General features: G+C 45.3%; 1 protein-coding gene across 10 annotated transcripts in view; it reads left to right on the top strand.

The window, feature by feature from the left end:
* THRA (thyroid hormone receptor alpha) overlaps positions 1 to 18,684 on the top strand; it is a 1,122,562-nt gene that overhangs the window by 17,782 nt on the left and 1,086,096 nt on the right. For all 10 annotated transcript variants that reach the window (XM_068262452.1, XM_068262453.1, XM_068262433.1 and 7 more), the window contains exon 2: positions 10,902 to 10,970. The gene's annotated coding sequence lies outside the window, so the exon portion shown is untranslated. The remainder of the gene's footprint in view (positions 1 to 10,901; positions 10,971 to 18,684) is intronic.

Below are 18,684 nucleotides of genomic sequence, written 5' to 3' on the forward strand. Positions count from 1 at the left end.
ACTCAATGTTATACCACCTTTTTTATTAGCCTGTTTGTAGAGCGTAAAAGTTCACATTGTCAAGCAGAGTCCTGGACGCTGCAGATAACTGCTGAAAATGGCTGTTGTTAGAATGAAATTAGTATTAGATTAGCGAGATATCTTGGGACAGATACTTAGAGCATACCTCCTCAGCTCATCGAGCACTGACAGCTCTAATGCTCTGCGTTAATGAATAGCACCAAATTTATAAGCACTTACGGGAAGTATTTCAGAAGCATTCTGCCTGGCTGTGTTTAGAGTTCCCTGGCCTTTAGCCGCTCCTGAATTATTGTAACCGAAAACAAATGCCTTAATTGGAACTAATGGCCACTTTTAGTAGATGTCTGTAAGCATTTTCAGATTTACTTACAGCATGTTAAATAAGAGCAATCATTTCAAACTGGGAACAGAAATAACTGAAAATCTCACAGATATTTTAAAGTTAAGCCCCACTTTTGCTATAAAACTGCCATGAACCAAGATGACTGCTGCAGGTGTCCCTTTTGTAATTTGTTACTGAAAATAATTTTTTCAAGCTCAAATTTAACTTCTTTAAAACTATAAAAAATGGCACTCAAACACAGATTGCCCAGAGACTATTATCTTGCTGCCTGAGTTATTAGCACACTTGAACTGAGAGGTATATGGAGGCTGCCATATTTATTTCCTGTTATACAATGCAGATTGCCTGGCTGACCTGCTGATTATCTGCCTCTAATACTTTTTAGCCATAGAGCCTGAACAACCATGAAGATCAGGTGTATCTGACTAGATTAGTCACCTGCTTGTTTCAGGTATGCAATTCAGACACTACTGCAGCCAAATGGATCAGCAGGACGCCAGCCAACTGGTATTGTTAAACAGGAACTAAATATGGCAGCTTGCATATCGCTCTCAGTTCAGGTGTCCTTTTAAAATATGGCAGCTTGCATATCGCTCTCAGTTCAGGTGTCCTTTTAAAATATGGCAGCTGGCATATCGCTCTCAGTTCGGGTGTCCTTTAAAGCGGTATTGTCACCATAAAAATCAAATTTCAACAGCAACTGGTCTGAGTGTATTAAGTGATAAAGATGGTAATCCTGCATTCAAAACTTTTTCTGCTGTTATGGTTTGGAGTTATCACATACTTTAGGAGCACTGGCCCTAGTGCCAAACAGTGCCAAAGAGTTGAATGCTGGGAGTTATTTTTATCTATAATATATTCCTCCTCTTCCATTTATTTCCCTATCTAGTTGCTTATCAGAAACACCCTCTGATTACTTGTGTTTACAAGCAAGGCTGAGGTGACTCAGTGATTGTATGTGTAAATAAAAAATAGACAGTGCAGTTGTTAGTATACACCTCAGTGGGAGTGTCTGAAGACTCTGGGAGGAGGGCAGCTAATGAATACACAATAAGCAAGAGAAGGGAGGGGGGAAAACAAGAGTCAGGGAGGATATGATGTCAGCATTAGCTTGGCAAGATGGCCACTGCCTAGAATAGGATTTTCTGCTTTTCCTTTATATAATTCACAGGAATCATTACGTGGATAGCACAATACATCTGGTACGTAAGTAGAAGTAGTATTTATCTACTTATATATGTGTTTTTTATTTCTAGGTTAGCATGGGTGTCGCTTGTTCTTTAAGGCTGTGTCACACTGAAACGTTGCAGTCTGGTGGACAATATAAGCAATTACAGCAAAGTCCCCAGGATCTGGCACTGGCGGGTATTGCCTGATGCTGGATACATGTGCTTGCTGGTTGCTTGAGCAACCGGCTTAACAAGTACAAACCTCCCTCTGCAGCATTAGATACTTACCAAATGTGTCCTGCGCCGTATTCTATTCGGCTTTACGGCTCCTCCATGCACGGCTCCCGACTTTTTGGGTAAAGTGACACACTGGGAGCCATTCACAGAAGCCGGAAAGACGAGAGGAGCTACAGGATGGTTAGAAGGCAGCGCTGGACACTCGCTAAGGCCCGGTTCACATTAGCGATAAAAGGCGGACCGTAAGCAAAATGGAACGGACACTGTACAAACGGAACGGATGCGAACGGATCCAATGTTAATCTATGGGACTGTACATATACGTCCATACATTCCATTTAACGGAACGCAACTTTGCTGCAGCACCAGATTTTCCAGACCTCTGAGCCTGGCGGACCGGAAACGGAAGATTAAGCCCTGCATTGGGAGCAATGAGGGAACGGAATGTTTCTTCACACTAGTGAATAGGGATGATCGGAAAGAACAAATTCCGTTCCGCCGGAATTTGCGGATTCCGCCAGCGCTGAATTCCGTCGCTATGAAGATTCCGCCGGATTTTTGTGAAATTCCACGGCATTCCGGATTCCCGGCGGAAAATTTAAATAATTGCAAATAGAACCTTATTTATGCTGAATAGTAGCCAATAGAACCTATTGTCTGTTCTTAGTCCTTTTTTTCCTCCCCTCCTCCCGGAGGGAGGAGGGTCTCGTCTTCCAGGGAATTGTAGGATTTCAAAAGCCAGCTTACATACCTTGGCCGGGAATCGAACCCAGGTCTAGTGCTTGGTAGGCAGCTCTCTTCACCACTATACCACCACCAACACTACATGCAGAAGCCAGCCTAGCATGTACCATTATGATATATCCAAGAGAAAAATGAGCTTGCTTAGGGATTTGTAGGATGTCAAAAGCCAACTCACATACATTGGCCAGGAATCGAACCCAGGCCTACCACTCTGTAGGCTGCTATCCTAACCATTATACCACCAACACAACACACTACAATGCTACATGCTGAAGCCAGCCTAGCATGTACCATTGTGATATATCCAAGAGAAAAATGAGCTTGCTTAGGGAATTGTAGGATTGCAAAAGCCAGCTTACATACATTGGCTGGGAATCAAACCAAGGCCTACCGCCTGGTAGGCTGCTATCCTAACCATTATACCACCAACACAACACACTACAATGCTACATGCTGAAGCCAGCCTAGCATGTACTATTGTGATATATCCCAGAGAAAAATGAGCCCTCAGGTGACTACTTCAGCAGCTATGAGCAGCTACCTATCTAACCTATACTCGGGGCACCTACCTATCTAACCTATACTGGGGAAACTACCTATCTAACCTATACTGGAGGCAACTATACGGACTACCCTATACTGGAGGCACCTACCTAGCTAACCTATATTTGGGACAACTATGCCTGGCTACCTATACTGGGTGGTCCTATAGCTGGCTAATCATACTGGGGCAACTAGACCTGGCTAACCTATACTGTGGACACTTATACTTGGCTCCAAGGGTGGGATTTTTACACCTTCGCCCTGAGTGCAATTTAACCTAGAAACTGCCCTGGTTATAATAATATAATATATATTAAGGTTTCATACTCGTGAGATATACCATCAATAATGTCTAATATTGATGTAATGGTTTTTGAGATATATTTGAGCCCTTAGGGTGAGGAAAGGAGCTGATAGTGATTCCAAGACACTACACAAGTGAACTCGTACACATGCTGGAGGATTCTCGGCTGATGCATGTGTTGGGAGCTGCCTATGCCAAGAATCAAGTGTGTGTACAGCGGCTTATCAACTTGATGCAGTTTGTATTCTGCTTGAAATTGGGCACGGAGCTCGCCTGTTAATTTGCCATAGCCCACAATGTAATTACTGGATATGGCAGCTACAGTCACTATGGCTTTTTACGGTTCTCTGTAGTTTCTTCCAGCTCCCAGCGTCATTTGTAATTTAGTTGTATAATTTTGTAGAAAAGCAACACCGACACGGCCATTGTGGCTTTCTGCAGCAGACCCCCACTTCACTTTCCTCCAACTTCCACTTTCCTAACTTGGGGGCCCGAGCAACATGGGCACAGACACTGTGGCTCTTTGTGGCTTTCTGCTGTGGCCACCAGCTTCCTCCAACTCACAGCTTTGTAAGGGCGCCAGAGCAACAAGGACACAGCAGCTGTGGCTCTTTGTGGATTTCTGCAGTTTCCTTCAGGTCCCATCTTTGTAATGTTGCCCGAGCAACATGGACACAGCCACTGCGGCTCTTTACTTTCTACAGCAATGACCAGCTTCCACCATGTCGCTGAAGCAACATGGACACAGCTGCTTCCGCTTTGTGGCTTTCTGCAGTGGCCACCAGCTTCCTCCACCTCCAGCTTTGTAAGGGCACCCGAGAAACACGAACACAGCCACTGTGGCTCTTTGTGGCTTTTTGCTGCGGCCACCAGCTTCCTCCAGCTTTGTAAGGCGCCTGAGCAACACAGACACAGCCACTGCGGCTCTTTTTGGCTTTTTCCTGCTGCTACCAGCTTCCTCCAGCTCCAGCTTAGTAAGGGCGCCCGAGCAACATGGACACAGCCACTGCGGACCTTTGTGGCTCTCTGCAGCAGCCACCAGCTTCCTCCAGCTTTGTAAGGACACCTGAGTTAGGGCTTGTTTACGCTATGAGCTTGATTCACTAAAGTGTGATAACTGCTATCACAGTGTTACTTCGCGTGATAAGTGAAGGTTTGCGTGCGATCACGTGAAAAGCACACGTGATTGCTTGCAAACCTTCGCTTATCATGTTTGCACACTAACCGTTGCGCGCGGCAGCTCGCGTGATAACTGCTGTGATAGCAGTTATCACACTTCAGTAAATCGAGCCCTAAAAGTGCTTTGAGCTTTTTATAAGCGCTGGCGATTTTTAAAAAAGTACTTTAAAAGTGTTTGAGCAATGATTTTCTATGTGAGCGTTCTCACATGAGCAATGACCTTTCTTTCCAATCCCAAATGCGGCTTCTGTACCATTTCTTGAATGTTTGCGCTTCAGTGAAAGGTATAGGAATATAGGTAAGTGCTTGAAAAAACGATTTTGTGTTCGCTTTTTAAAAAAAATAGTATTAAAGATATTCAGCTCCAGGACAGAGAGTTCACTTCCTGATTAACAGCATGGGAAAAAACCTCTAATCGCCACACAAAAGCACTTTACGGAATCGCAAATCGCTCTAAAAATTCCTGAAAAAGGTGCTTTAGAAAAAAGCTCACAAAAGCGCTCAGCACTTGCGATTATAATGTGAAATAGGCCTAACATGGACACAGCCACTGCGGCTCTTTGTGGCTTTCTGCAGTGGCCACTAGCTTCCTCCAGCTTCATAAGGAAATTCGAGCAACATGGGCACAGCCACTGCGGATCTTTGTGGCTTTCTGCAGCGGTGACCAGTTTCCTCCAGCTCCCAGCTTTTTAAGGGTGCCCGAGCAACACGGGCAAAGCCCCTGCGGCTTTTTGTGACGTTCTGCAGTGGCCACCAGCTTTATCCAGCTCTTAGCTTTGTAAGGGCGCCTGAGCAACATGGACACAGCCACTGCAGACCTTTGTGGCTTTCTGCCGCGGTGACCAGTTTCCTCCAGCTCCCAGCTTTGTAAGGGTGCCTGAGCAACATGGACACAGCCACTGTGGCTTTTTGTGACGTTCTACAGTGGCCACTTGCTTTCTCCAGCTTCGTAAGGACATTCGAGAAACATAGACACAGCCACTGTGGCTTTCTGCAGCGGTGACCAGTTTCCTACAGCTCCCAGCTTTGAAAGGGCATCCGAGCTACACGGGCAAAGCCACTGCGGCTCTGTGGCTTTCTGCAGCAGCCATCTGCTTCCTCCAGCTCACAGTTTTGTAATTTGGGTAAAACATGAACACAGCCTCTGCATCTCTTTCCGGCTCCCAGCAGAGGTCCCCAGCTTACAGCTTAGGAATTTGGGTGCTGGGCTTCCTCTGTCTGGCTTCAGAATAATGCAGGGGCCCGGCTCCTGCTATTCAGATACACAGTATCGCCAGTTTGTCGTAGGTAAGGGGGGGTTAGTGTTAGGGATATATAGGGGAAGGTTAGTATTAGGAGTAAGTAACGGGGGTTAGTGTTAGGGATATATAGGGGGAAGGTTAGTATTAGGAGTAGATAAGGGGGGCTAGAGGCATATATAGATGGAAGGTTAGGGGTAGGTAAGGGCGGTCAGTGTTAGGGATATATAGGGGAAAGGTTAGTGTTAGGAAGTAGGTAAGGGGGGGTTAGTGTTAGGGATATATAGGGGAAGGTTAGTATTAGGAGTAGGTAATGGGGGGGGGATTAGTGTTAGGGATATATAGGGGGAAGGTTAGTATTAGGAGTAGAAAAGGGGGGCTAGAGGCATATATAGATGGAAGGTTAGTGCTAGGGGTAGGTAAGGGCAGTCAGTGTTAGGGATATATAGGGGAAAGGTTAGTGTTAGGAAGTAGGTAAGGGGGGGGGTTAGTGTTAGGTATATATAGGGGAAGGTTAGTATTAGGAGTAGGTAAGGGTGGGTTAGTGTTAGGGATATATAGGGGGAAGGTTAGTATTAGGAGTAGATAAGGGGGGCTAGAGGCATATATAGATGGAAGGTTCGTGTTAGGGGTAGGTAAGGGTGGTCAGTGTTAGGGATATATAGGGGAAAGGTTAGTGTTAGGAAGTAGGGGGGGGGGGGCTAGAGGCATATATAGAGGGAAGGTTAGTATTAGGAGTAGGTAAGGGCAGTTAGGGTTAGCAATATATAGGGGAAAGGTTAGGGTTAGGAAGTAGGTAAGAGGAGTTAGTGTTAGGGATATATAGGGAAAAGGTTAGTGTTAGGAAGTAGGTAAGGGCGGTCAGTGTTATGCATATATAGGGGGAAGGTTAGTGTTAGTAGTAGGTGGGGGGAGGTTAGAGTTACTGTAGGTGTGGATGTAGGAGGGTTAGCGCGTAAAAGGGGTATAGTTAGGGATAGCAGAATAACCGTTTAATAACCAATATTCTAATTTTGGGAATAGTAGAATAACTGCAAAAGTACCGATATTCTACTTATCTGCAGCTCCTTGCGCTCATTTACTGGGCAAGCCTTTTAAGTGTATGCTGAAAATCGACCAATCACATGCAGCTGCTGCTGATTAGGATTTACCACATCCCTAACTACACAAATTCCAACAATGTGCATCAAATGTTTATTTCTGTCTTGACATGTACAATGATGTCATCATATGCACAACTGACATGCCAGTATAAGGGTTGCTTCAGATGGGGCACTGAATATGTGTCAATCTCATATGGTGTCGAACCTGCCTCAGCACTCTTGCCAGCCTGACCTGTCTTTGATCGTTTGATTGATTGTAAGGATGTCTGCCATTGACTGTGGCTGTATGTCCATGGCTGAAGTTGTGTACATGGAGTTAGGATTTGCATGCACAGGGTCTGGAGTCTGCGCATGCGCGGTGGATGAAATTACTGTTTCAGCTAGTGGCTGTGCTATAATTTGTGTGGTCTGCTTATCCAACACTGATCCTGAAGCCTACTTGTTCCTTGATCTGGCTTGTCTGACTATTGGTCTGATTCTCTGATCTGACCTTGGCTTGTCTCCTGGATATTTTTTATTGCTACCTGCCCTGATCTCAGCCTGTTATCCATTACCATTGAACTCTGCCTGCATGGCTAAAGGGATGCGGATACATACTTGTATTAGATTAAGTGCATGTGTGCGTCTCAACCCTGCCGACACTCCCCTCGCACTATTGCTGCATGTGGGTGAGTGGTGGGGAGGAAGGAATTCTCACTGGTCCAATTAGTGGACAAATGGGGAGCCTTGGTAGGAGATTTGAATAAGATTTTTGCTGGGACCTCCATTTGAAAGTGTTTGCGGCAGTGGTCTCGGTGGGGTCGGCCCTGCTGTGGCAGGGAGCAACTATGCCAGGGCTGCAGTTTTTCAGGGTGCTCAGTACTGTAGCCATGAGTACCCAGTACCGTAGGGGCAGAGAGCCGCAGATGTCAGGAGAGTGGTGGGGTGCCTTGCACTGTTGCAGAGGTGCAGCAGTATTTTTATTATTAACATGGGAGCTAGGTAGCAGTACTGTGGTGCTGAAAGACAGCTCCACAATACAAAAACTTACTCCAACATAGCCCTGCAGCTACTTGTAATACTCATTTATTTATTTGCCTGAGCAAGGTGTTTCTCACTCAGCCATCACCCAGGTGAAGCTGGCAATTGACTTTGCTGGTCTTGAGCAATGTCAGGCAATAAGAAACTCTTAAAGTGTAACTGTCGGGCATAAAAAAAAAAAAAAATATTTATTTTTATCTGGTAAACAAGTAATAAGAATGCTAACCAGGCAATCCAAAGTTAAAATCACTATTACTTTTCTTGTTTATAAATGATCATTCCCCAGTTTACCTGACTCTTATTTGGTACATTGCTGCACAAAGGAAGTTGCAGGGCATGCTGGCTTGTCTTTTATTGCTTCTTTATTTCCCCTCAGACTTAAAGGATACCACAACTGAAATGTGACATAATGAGATAGACATGTGTATGTACAGTGCCTAGCACACAGATAACTATGCTGTGTTCCTTTTTTTCTTTCTCTGCCTGAAAGAGTTAAATATCAGGTATGTAAGTGGCTGACTCAGTCCTGACTCAGACAGGAAGTGACTACAGTGTGACCCTCACTGATAAGAAATTCCAACTATAAAACACTTTCCTAGCAGAAATTGGCTTCTGAGAGTAGTAAAGAGATAAAAAACGGGAATTTCTTATCAGTGAGGGTCACACTGTAGTCACTTCCTGTCTGAGTCAGGACTGAGTCAGCCACTTACATACCTGATATTTAACTCTTTCAGGCAGAGAAAGAAAAAAAGGAACACAGCATAGTGATTTGTGTGCTAGGCACTGTACATACACATGTCTATATCATTATGTCACATTTCAGTTGTGGTATCCTTTAACTAATGTACAGAAGCAAAAAAGGACAACCCAGCATGCCCTGCAACTTCCTTTTTGCGGCAACGTACCAAATAAGAGTCAGGTAAACTGGGGAATGATCATTTATAAACAAGAAAAGTAATAGAGATTTTTCACTTTTGGATTTCCTGATTAGCATCCTTATTACTTGTTTTCCAGATAAAAATAAAGAATTGATTTTTTATTTTATGCCAGACAGTTAAACTTTAAAGAGACTCCGTAACAAAAATTGCATCCTGTTTTTTATCATCCTACAAGTTCCAAAAGCTATTCTAATGTGTTCTGGCTTACTGCAGCACTTTGTACTATCACAGTCTCTGTAATAAATCAATGTATCTTTCCCTTGTCAGACTTGTCAGCCTGTGTCTGGAAGGCTGCCAAGTTCTTCAGTGTTGTGGTTCTGCTATGCACTCCCCCCTCAGGGGGGAAAGAAACACACAAATGATCTCTTGAGATTCAAAAGGAATGCTGTATACAGCCTGCTTGTGTATGGATGTATTTTCTATGTGTGGACATACTGTACATCAACCTACTTCCTGTTTTGGTGGCCATTTTGTTTGTTTATAAACAAACTTTTTAAAACTGTTTTTAACCACTTTTAATGCGGCGGGGAGCGGCAAAATTGTGACAGAGGGTAATAGGAGATGTCCCCTAACGCACTGGTATGTTTACTTTTGTGCGATTTTAACAATACAGATTCTCTTTAACCACCCTGGCTTTCTATTGTTTGCGCCAGGGTGGATGCGCAGCACTATTTTTTTAATATTTTCTTTTTAAAACCATGTAGCTAGCCTAGCACTAGCTACATGATGCCCCCCTCCCTTCCGCATCCCTCCCACCCCTCCGATTGCCGCCAGCGCTATTACCCATAAGGAAATCCCGTTCTGAACGGGATTTCCTTTAGGGCTTCCCCCGTCGCCATGACGGCGATCACGATGACGTCATCGACGTCGTGACGTCAGACGGAGTTCCGATTCACCCCTCAGCGCTGCCTGGCACTGATTGGCCAGGCTGCGCAGGTTAATTAAAACAGATTGAAAGCTTTATTGGAAAACCCCTTTAACCCTTTAGCAGCCAATTTATTTAGAGGCTCGCAAGTGCTTCAGACCAATTTATTTTAGCACATATTTTTCTAATTTTTTCTTTGTTAGATTTCCTAGTTCCTAATTAGTACTGCTGTAATATACAGATAGTTCTTGGATTACGAACGCCCAACTTGCGAATGACCCGCTGATACAAATGGCCCAATCCCGTCGCGATGACGTCATTTCCACATGGGGAAGTTTGTAGAAGCAGCTTCAAACTTCCCCCAAGTACCGGCGTGTGCAGTAGCAGCAGCATTGGACTCGCCTCCAAACCGAGTCCAACGCTGTCTGTCCTCCTCTCTCTGCATCCAGCTTCCTCTAGCTGCTTACAGCATCGTTTCGCTTCCTGTATGTCACATGACATACAGGAAGTGGTGCTGTACGCGGCTAGGGGGAGCTGGATGCAGAGGGAGGAGGACAGACAGCGTTGGACTCGTAAGGAGGTGAGTCCAGGGTGCAAAGAGTCGGCACAGAGGGGCCAATGAGGCAGCAGAGAGGGGTCAATGAGGCAGCATAGAGGAAGCAAAGCAGGAAGTACAAACGGAGGCACAGAGGGGACATAGGCACAGGGGGACAAACAGGCACAGGGGGGCACATAGGATGCAAAGGGGACAGAGATTGCACAGTGTTTCAACTTTTGAACGGATTCAGGTTAAGAACGAGCCTACAGTCCCTATCTCGTTCATTAACCGGGAACTACCTGTATTTATGGCCACTTGTCACTAAGGAGCAGTGTGAGACAATAAATGAGGACTTCTGCTTTCAGTTTTTATGTTTTCTACTTGGAGAAAGTGATCTAAGCAAACCTAGAATTTACAGCACAATGAGTTCTGCCAGCTGAAGACAAAAGCAGTGCATTAACTTAAAGTGAGATAACTAATGTGTGGGTGTTAACAGGTTAATATGCCTATGTTTGTTCCTATACATTGCAGCACAAAGAACAGATCTGTATTTAGCTTTATTTATTTTTTCTCCTGTTTGAACTTGATAGACGGATATCTTTTGACCAAACTATGTAACTATATTTTGACTTGTTCTTTTTTTTTTTTCTTCTTTTAAGTGTTTAGAAGATGACACAGATCGCTGAAAAGATCACTGATTAGATTGTGCACAGGAGTAACACAATATGGTAAGGCCAGACCTATTGTATAGGTACTTAATTTATTTTTCCTCAAAGAGTCAGGGCCGGTTCACACGGACGCTTGGCGGCGTCTACCGTCAAGCGTTCGGGACCCATCGGCTAAACTCTCCCATTCAAGTGAATAGGAGCGTTTAGCATTGCGCGGTTACCGTCGATTACCGTCGATTACATAAACGCGGCGTTCTGATCCCGATTTAACGCATCGTTTCGGCCGTCCCTAGAAGCCGCATGCAACATCCAGGGACGGCTAGCCGGCGCGGCTTCATGTCTTCCTGCGGGGACGAGAAACGCCGATCGCGACGATCTCTGTACCGCCGCCACCGAACGGGACGTCACAGGACGACGCGACTTCCTGGCCGCCCCAACGTCGCCTGCCGTCCGTGTGAACCGGCGCTCAGTCTGCTTGTACTGTTAAAGAGACTCTGTAACAATTTTTTCAGCCTTAGTTCTTCTATCCTATGAGTTCCTATGCCTGTTCTAATGTGCTGGGGCTTACTGCAGCTCTTCCTAATTACACTGTCTCTGTAATAAATCAATGTATCTTTCCTCTGTCCTGTTTGTCGGGCTAAGGCTTTGATTGTGTGGAATGTGCAGGGCTGCTTGTGATTGGTAGAAGCGATACACACCCTCTGCAGGCCCCCTGCACACTCACACACTATGCTTAGCTGAGCCTATTAGAAGCTGGTTAGTTTGTTTGTAAACATTGCCTAAAACTGTTAATTACAAGCCAGGATTGCAGCAGAGAGTGGCAGAAACAGCACAGAGGGGCACAGGAGAAAATAAGGAATAGAATGGTATGCTTTTTAGTGTAAGAATATTAGAGTACAGATTCTCTTTAAGGCACATGTATACACATTGTAACGTGCTGTTAATAGCTATCCGTAACTTATCAAATAAATAAACGTAATGATTCTAGACAGTTTATATTGATCAAGAAGGTGATCAGACACAGCAGTACATTTTAGTCAGGTAGATTGAGAAGTTGAAAGGACAGCTATTTAGGGTTCTACAGTGTTAGCGGGAGTAGCAGTATGATCAAATGTGGAAAGAGGGAGTATCAGTCACTACAGATACTACAGATTGCCCTGCATCCTCTTAGTGAATCAGAACTCCTAGGAGTGTGTAAGGGGTTAAAAAGGACAAAAAAAAAAGGTCTCTCACTAAAGCTCTGTGCAAAACAGAAATTTGCCTTCAACAGAAGGTATTTGCTTTTATTCAGGTTGGAGTGAGCATATGAGGTCTCCTACAATGCATCACGGCTTAATATGCAAATCGTCCCTGTGTGGTCCCTGATAGATAAACACACCATCAGAACGGCTGGAATGCAATGATGTGTCAGCTTGTTAATATTACAGAACCACACTAATCCAACATGTTTCAAATCCTACCTCCATAGGGCCATATTAATCCATGCCATGCACAGATAAGGATCAACCAGTCCAAAACAGTTTGTATGCATGTTGGATTAGTATGGCTCTGTAAATTTAACAAGATGAAACATCATTGCATTCCAGGTGTTCTTGAAATGTGTTTAGCTTACAGGGACAACAAAGGGACAATTTGCATATTCATCAGTGATGCATTGTGGGAGACTTTATTGTATTAAGAAGGTAACTTTGTGTTTTGCGTATGGGTACAACCCAATTCATCTTTAAAGGAATCATGCCATTATGTATTGCTAGCTTTACTGCAGTGGCAGCTAGTATACTGCTACATAAGGATAGTCAGTGAGATGCAAATAATTCCAAGTGTAGAATTATATAGATTTATGTGTTTCATCTTGATTTGCATTAAAAGTGCATAGTTCTTGCGTCTCATTGACCATCCCTGTTGCTATACAGTGCCTTGTAGACCACACCCCTGGAAGGTGTTGCCACAGAGTGGTAGTTTACATACAGCATAAGGCAAAAGGGCAGTCAATGATTTGCAGTTACTGTCTTAGGTATGCGCACATATATGGAAAAAGGGCACCATGGAAATTTGGTACCCAGAGAACCTGATAGTAGAATATCTATAAATTTACCAATGTTCTACTATTACTGTGAAAATGATAGTAAATTATTGATAATACATACCGGTATTTTACTATAGCTAAACATAACCCTAGTCTCACACTGAACCCTCCCACTGCTAATACCTAACCTAAACCACTCCCCTCATGATTAACCTTAACCTCTCACCCCCAATGGCTAACCTTACCATGGCTAACCTTAACACCCCCCCCCCCCCCTCCCCATCAGCAATGGACATAGGCGCCCACTGAAATATCATCGATGAGGGGAGATTTGGGTGCCCGTGTTGCGGGCGGCCCAAATGCCCGATATTTATCAGTCGCCGCAGACGCCCACATTTCCCCTCAATGCCAACATAGAAAAGAAGCTGATGTTTCTCTTGAGGTGTGGTTGCACATAGAAAGGGGAGTGGCAGCAGCACATATTTGGTTTAGGGGACCAACGGTGTAAAAACTGGCTTTGGCTGGGAATCCATTGCCGCTTAGTTCCATGCTTGTTTCAGGTGTGTGTTTCACACATTACTGACCAGAAATATCAGTAGGACAGCCTGGCAACTGGTATTATTTAAAGGACACATCCAAGCTGCTGTTAAAAAAAAATCTACTTACCCGGGGCTTCCTCCAGCCCCTTGCAGCCGTCCTGTGCCCTCGCAGCTCCGCTCCCCACCGGTGGCCCGGGGTCCACTCCGGCGCAAGATGCACACTGCGTCTGCGCAAGTGGCTCTCAGAGTCGCACTAACATCATCCGGACTGTACTCCGCCTGCGCAATACAGCCCGTACGATGCCAGTGCCACTCCGTGAGCCGCACGCTGAGGTCAGCATCTGCACAGAAGGGGACCGGGAGCAACCGGAGCTGTGGCGAGAGCACAGGACGGCTGCCAGGGGCTGGAAGAAGCCAGAGGTAAGTAGATTTTTGATATTTAATTTCCCTGGATCTTTCCTTTAAAGGGAAATAAATATGACATCCTCCATATCTCTATCACCTCGAGTTGATTTTAAAGTGCGCATTAGCAGGTCCTGTAATTATGCCCCCACATTTCTTCATTTGTAATTTTTTTTTTCTGACTGAGTAGAGGTAAAATAACATTTTTCCTTTAAGTGTCACTTTCTAGTTTGCTAACTAAAGAAAAAGTAACATATGTAGCCACTTGCAAGAAACGCCAAGTTTATATTTATTGCTTTGCCACACAGCATTCATGTCATATAGTTTATTTGAGCCATTGTGCTCCTGCAGCACCCAGTAGTGGGTGGGAGGTAGCCTGATGTTCTCAGTCAATCCATCATTATCAGTGTATGCAGTTGAAAGAACATTGTTCCCCTAAGTAATGACTCCTTCCACCTCCCCAACATTATCTCTTAATACCCCTATCACATTCTTTACCAATTACACACAGCACAGCCCAAGAGCTCCACTATTAATGGTGTATGTCACGCTTCAGTCCCCCTGCTTTCATTCATTTACAATAACTCCTTGCTGTCGGCATCTGGGGACTACTAATGCTGGGTTTCAGGGTACAGAACAGCTGGCTTAACTATTTGATCAGAATTAAGAAAAAATGTCTTACACAATCCTCATCAATCTTCACTTTTTTTTCTAGAGAGATTAAAAAAAAAAAAGTTGCCAGGCAGTAACTATGGCAGGTGGTACATAAAGAATATCAGTCGCTTGCTCTTGTCCAGCAGGTGGAGCTGCAGAACCGGGTCACATGCAACCATCTCCAGCCATCCCTAAAGTGGAGGTGGGGTCCCAAGCCTCATAAAATATATATAATATATATTTGTCTATGGAAATTTCCACAGGATTCTGAAAAAGTGAAATGTTTATATGATGGAGATAAGTGATATTTTCTTGTCCGTTTGCTCTTTATTTCTAAGTCACTAAGTGCGGTGCTCGTATGGAGGAGACGGAGAGTGAACATATTAAGGAATTTGAAAACAAGCTTGGTGTTATGAAAGGCAGGGGACGTGAGGGAACGGTTCAGTATGAGCACAGCACATAGACGAGGCTACCAGATGTAAAACCTCACTTGTGGATTCATGGGATTTGTCCAGCCCTGATTATGGTACTTAGGCATTAACTCTTGTTATTCCAGCCTGCAGTTCTGAATAAAAGCGACACCCCATTCTATGTCACGGCAGCCCACCCTTAAGGGAAGAGCTCATGGAAATGCAGCAGTTCACTAAACAAAGTGGTTAGGAGTTCATCAGGGCTACGGCATTAACGTAACAGTGTAGTTATATATTCCCTGTGTGTTTTGGCACTTTGAATAATGATTTGTAATGCAGAGTGCAGTCATTCATTTCATGTGGGGTGAAAGGGTAGGGGCAGCTGCACTACTCCACATTCCACCGATGATCCCTTTTATGTATTTATTTTAATTTATTTTAGTTTTTTTTTTAATAAGTCACTTGGTCCCTGGTTTTCATACACAACTTAAAGGGATACTGTAGGGGGATCGGGGGAAAATGAGTTGAACTTACCCGGGGTTTCTAATGGTCCCCCGCAGACATCCTGTGCCCGTGCAGCCACTCACCGATGCTCCCGTCCCGCCTCCGGTTCACTTCTGGAATTTCCGCTTTTAAAGTCTGAAAACCACTTCGCCTGCGTTGCTGTGTCCCCGATCCCGCTGATGTCACCAGGAGCATACTGTGCAGGTCCAGTATGGTCTGTGCCTACGCAGTACGCTCCTGGTGACATCAGCGGGATCGAGGACACGGCAACACAGGCGGAGTGGTTTTCAGACTTTAAAGTCGGAAATTCCAGAAGTGAACTGGGGGCGGGGCCAGAGCATCGGTGAGTGGCTGTGCAGGCACAGGATGTCTACGGGGGACCGTTAGAAGCCCCGGGTAAGTTCAACTCATTTTCCCCCGACCCCCCTACAGTATCCCTTTAAAGTAAACCTGCAGTGAATTAAAAAAAAAATGATTACCGGTACCTAAGTAGAGGGAAGGCTCTGGCTGGCTTAGAGCAGGGATGTCAAACTCAAATACAAAGTGGGCCGAAATTGTACACTGGGACCTAGTCACGGGCCAACCTCAATGTCTACTGGCCACATTCCAATCATATAAAGTTCCCCTTCTCCTTTCCTTATACAATTTCCAGGTGTTTAGTGCTTCCCCCTCCCTCCCCTTATGGTTCCCATGTGTTCTAGGACTTCACCTCCAATATACACTCACCTAAAGGATTATTAGGAACACCATACTAATACTGTGTTTTACACCCTTTCGCCTTCAGAACTGCCTTAATTCTACGTGGCATTCATTCAACAAGGTGCTGAAAGCATTCTTTAGAAATGTTGGCCCATATTGATAGGATAGCATCTTGCAGTTGATGGAGATTTGTGGGATGCACATCCAGGGCACGAAGCTCCTGTTCCATCACATCCCAATGATGCTCTATTGGGTTGAGATCTGGTGACTGTGGGGGCCATTGTAGTACAGTGAACTCATTGTCCTGTTCAAGAAACCAATTTGAAATGATTCGAGCTTTGTGACATGGTGCATTATCCTGCTGGAAGTAGCCATCAGAGGATGGGTACATGGTGGTCATAAAGGGATGGACATGGTCAGAAACAATGCTCAGGTAGCCCATGGCATTTAAAGGATGCCCAATTGGCACTAAGGGGGCTAAAGTGTGCCAAGAAAACATCCCCCACACCATTACACCACCACCACCAGTCTGCACAGTGGTAACTAGGCATGATGGATCCATGTTCTCATTCTGTTTACACCAAATTCTGACTCTATCGAGACTCATCAGACCAGGCAACATTTTCCAGTCTTCAACTGTCCAATTTTGGTGAGCTTGTGCAAATTGTAGCCTCTTTTTCCTATTTGTAGTGGAGATGAGAGGTACCCGGTGGGGTCTTCTGCTGTTGTAGCCCATCCGCCTCAAGGTTGTGGCTTCACAAATGCTTTGCTGCATACCTCGGTTGTAACGAGTGGTTATTTCAGTCAACGTTGCTCTTCTATCAGTTTGAATCAGTCGGCCCATTCTCCTCTGACCTCTAGCATCAACAAGGCATTTTCGCCCACAGGATTGCCGCATACTGGATGTTTTTCCCTTTTCACACAATTCTTTGTCTTTGGTTGTGCGTGAAAATCCCAGTAACTGAGCAGATTGTGAAATACTCAGACCGGCCCGTCTGGCACCAACAACCATGCCACGCTCAAAATTGCTTAAATCACCTTTCCCATTCTGACATTCAGTTTGGCGTTCAGGAGATTGTCTTGACCAGGACCACACCCCTAAATGCATTGAAGCAACTGCCATGTGATTGGTTGATTAGATAATTGCATTAATGAGAAATTGAATAGGTGTTCATAATAATCCTTTAGGTGAGTGTAGCTTCCCTGATGGTCTATAGTGGGCCAAGCATAATGCAAAGTGGGGAAACCACTTTAGGGCAAAATGTAATGGCTCTGAGGGCCAGATTTGGCCCGTGGGCCGGAGTTTGACATGTATGGCTTAGAGCCTTCCTGTTTCTCACTATACATAGCGCAGCAGAAGCTGTGCTCTCACCTCCCCACCAGAGTCCAGCGTTGTGCCTGCACTACCATCCTGTATGTCTCCTGCTCCCTCTAAGGCTAGCACCTCACTCTCCTCATGTAGCGTATAATCATACTACATGTGGTAGGAGATCCTGGACACTAGGCCGAGCAGTGAGCGGACAGGTGGAAGCACAGCGCTGCACTCCAGCGGAGAGGTGAGAGCACGGCTTCTCCTGCCCTATACTTTGCATATACACACGGGGCTGGGGGAGTGCAGAAGAGGGGTGTGCAACAAAATGCGACAGGATTGGCAGTTTGTTTGTATTTCGGGTACTTCCTGCATCCACCTTATACAGCACATGTTTTATATCCTCTAGTGTGTGCGTGTGCATGTTTGTTTGTTTGTTTTTTGGGGGGGGGGGGCGGAGGGGGAGCAGAACAGGACTTCTCGCCTGGGGTGACAAAAAGCCTAGAAATACAGAAGTTCACCTTATACAGCACATGGTTTATATTCTCTAGTGTGTGCATGTTCATGTTTGTTTGTTTAGGGGTTTTTTTTTGGGGGGGGGGGGGGGGGAGGGGCGGCGGTGGGGGAGCAGAACAGGACCTTCTGCCTGGGGTGACAAAAAGGCTAGAAATAGACACGCGAGTGCTTCCGAAGATTGCCGAGTAGTTCCAGAGATTGCCGAGGAGTTCCGAAGGCACACATTTTGAATGAGGGACAGCAGTGGAACGAGAGCACAGAGCACCAAGAAGGTTTGCATACATGTCAAACTCCGGCCTGTGGGCCAAATCTGGCCCTTGGAGCCATCAGATTTGGCCCTCCGATGGTTTCCCCACTTTGCATTATGTTTGGCCCACTCTAGACAACCAGAGAAGGTATATTGGAGGGTAGCAGTAGATACCAGGGAACTCTATAGGAGAGGGAAGAGGGCCTTTAGACATCAAGGAACTGTATAGGGGAAGGAGTGGGCCACTAGACACCAGGGAACTGTATAGGAGAGGGAGGACCACTTAACAGCGGGGAACTGTATAGATGAGGGAGGACCACTAAACACCAGGGAACTGTATAGCGGATGGAGGGAGGCTGTTAGGCACCAAAGAACTTTATAAGGGAGAGAGGTGGCCACTAGACATTGAGGCTGGCCTGCGACTTGGTCCCAGAGCTCAATGTTGGCCCACTTTGTATTGGAGTTCGA

Source organism: Hyperolius riggenbachi, chromosome 12, assembly GCF_040937935.1.
Source record: "Hyperolius riggenbachi isolate aHypRig1 chromosome 12, aHypRig1.pri, whole genome shotgun sequence".
NCBI classification, from domain to species: Eukaryota; Metazoa; Chordata; class Amphibia; order Anura; family Hyperoliidae; genus Hyperolius; species Hyperolius riggenbachi.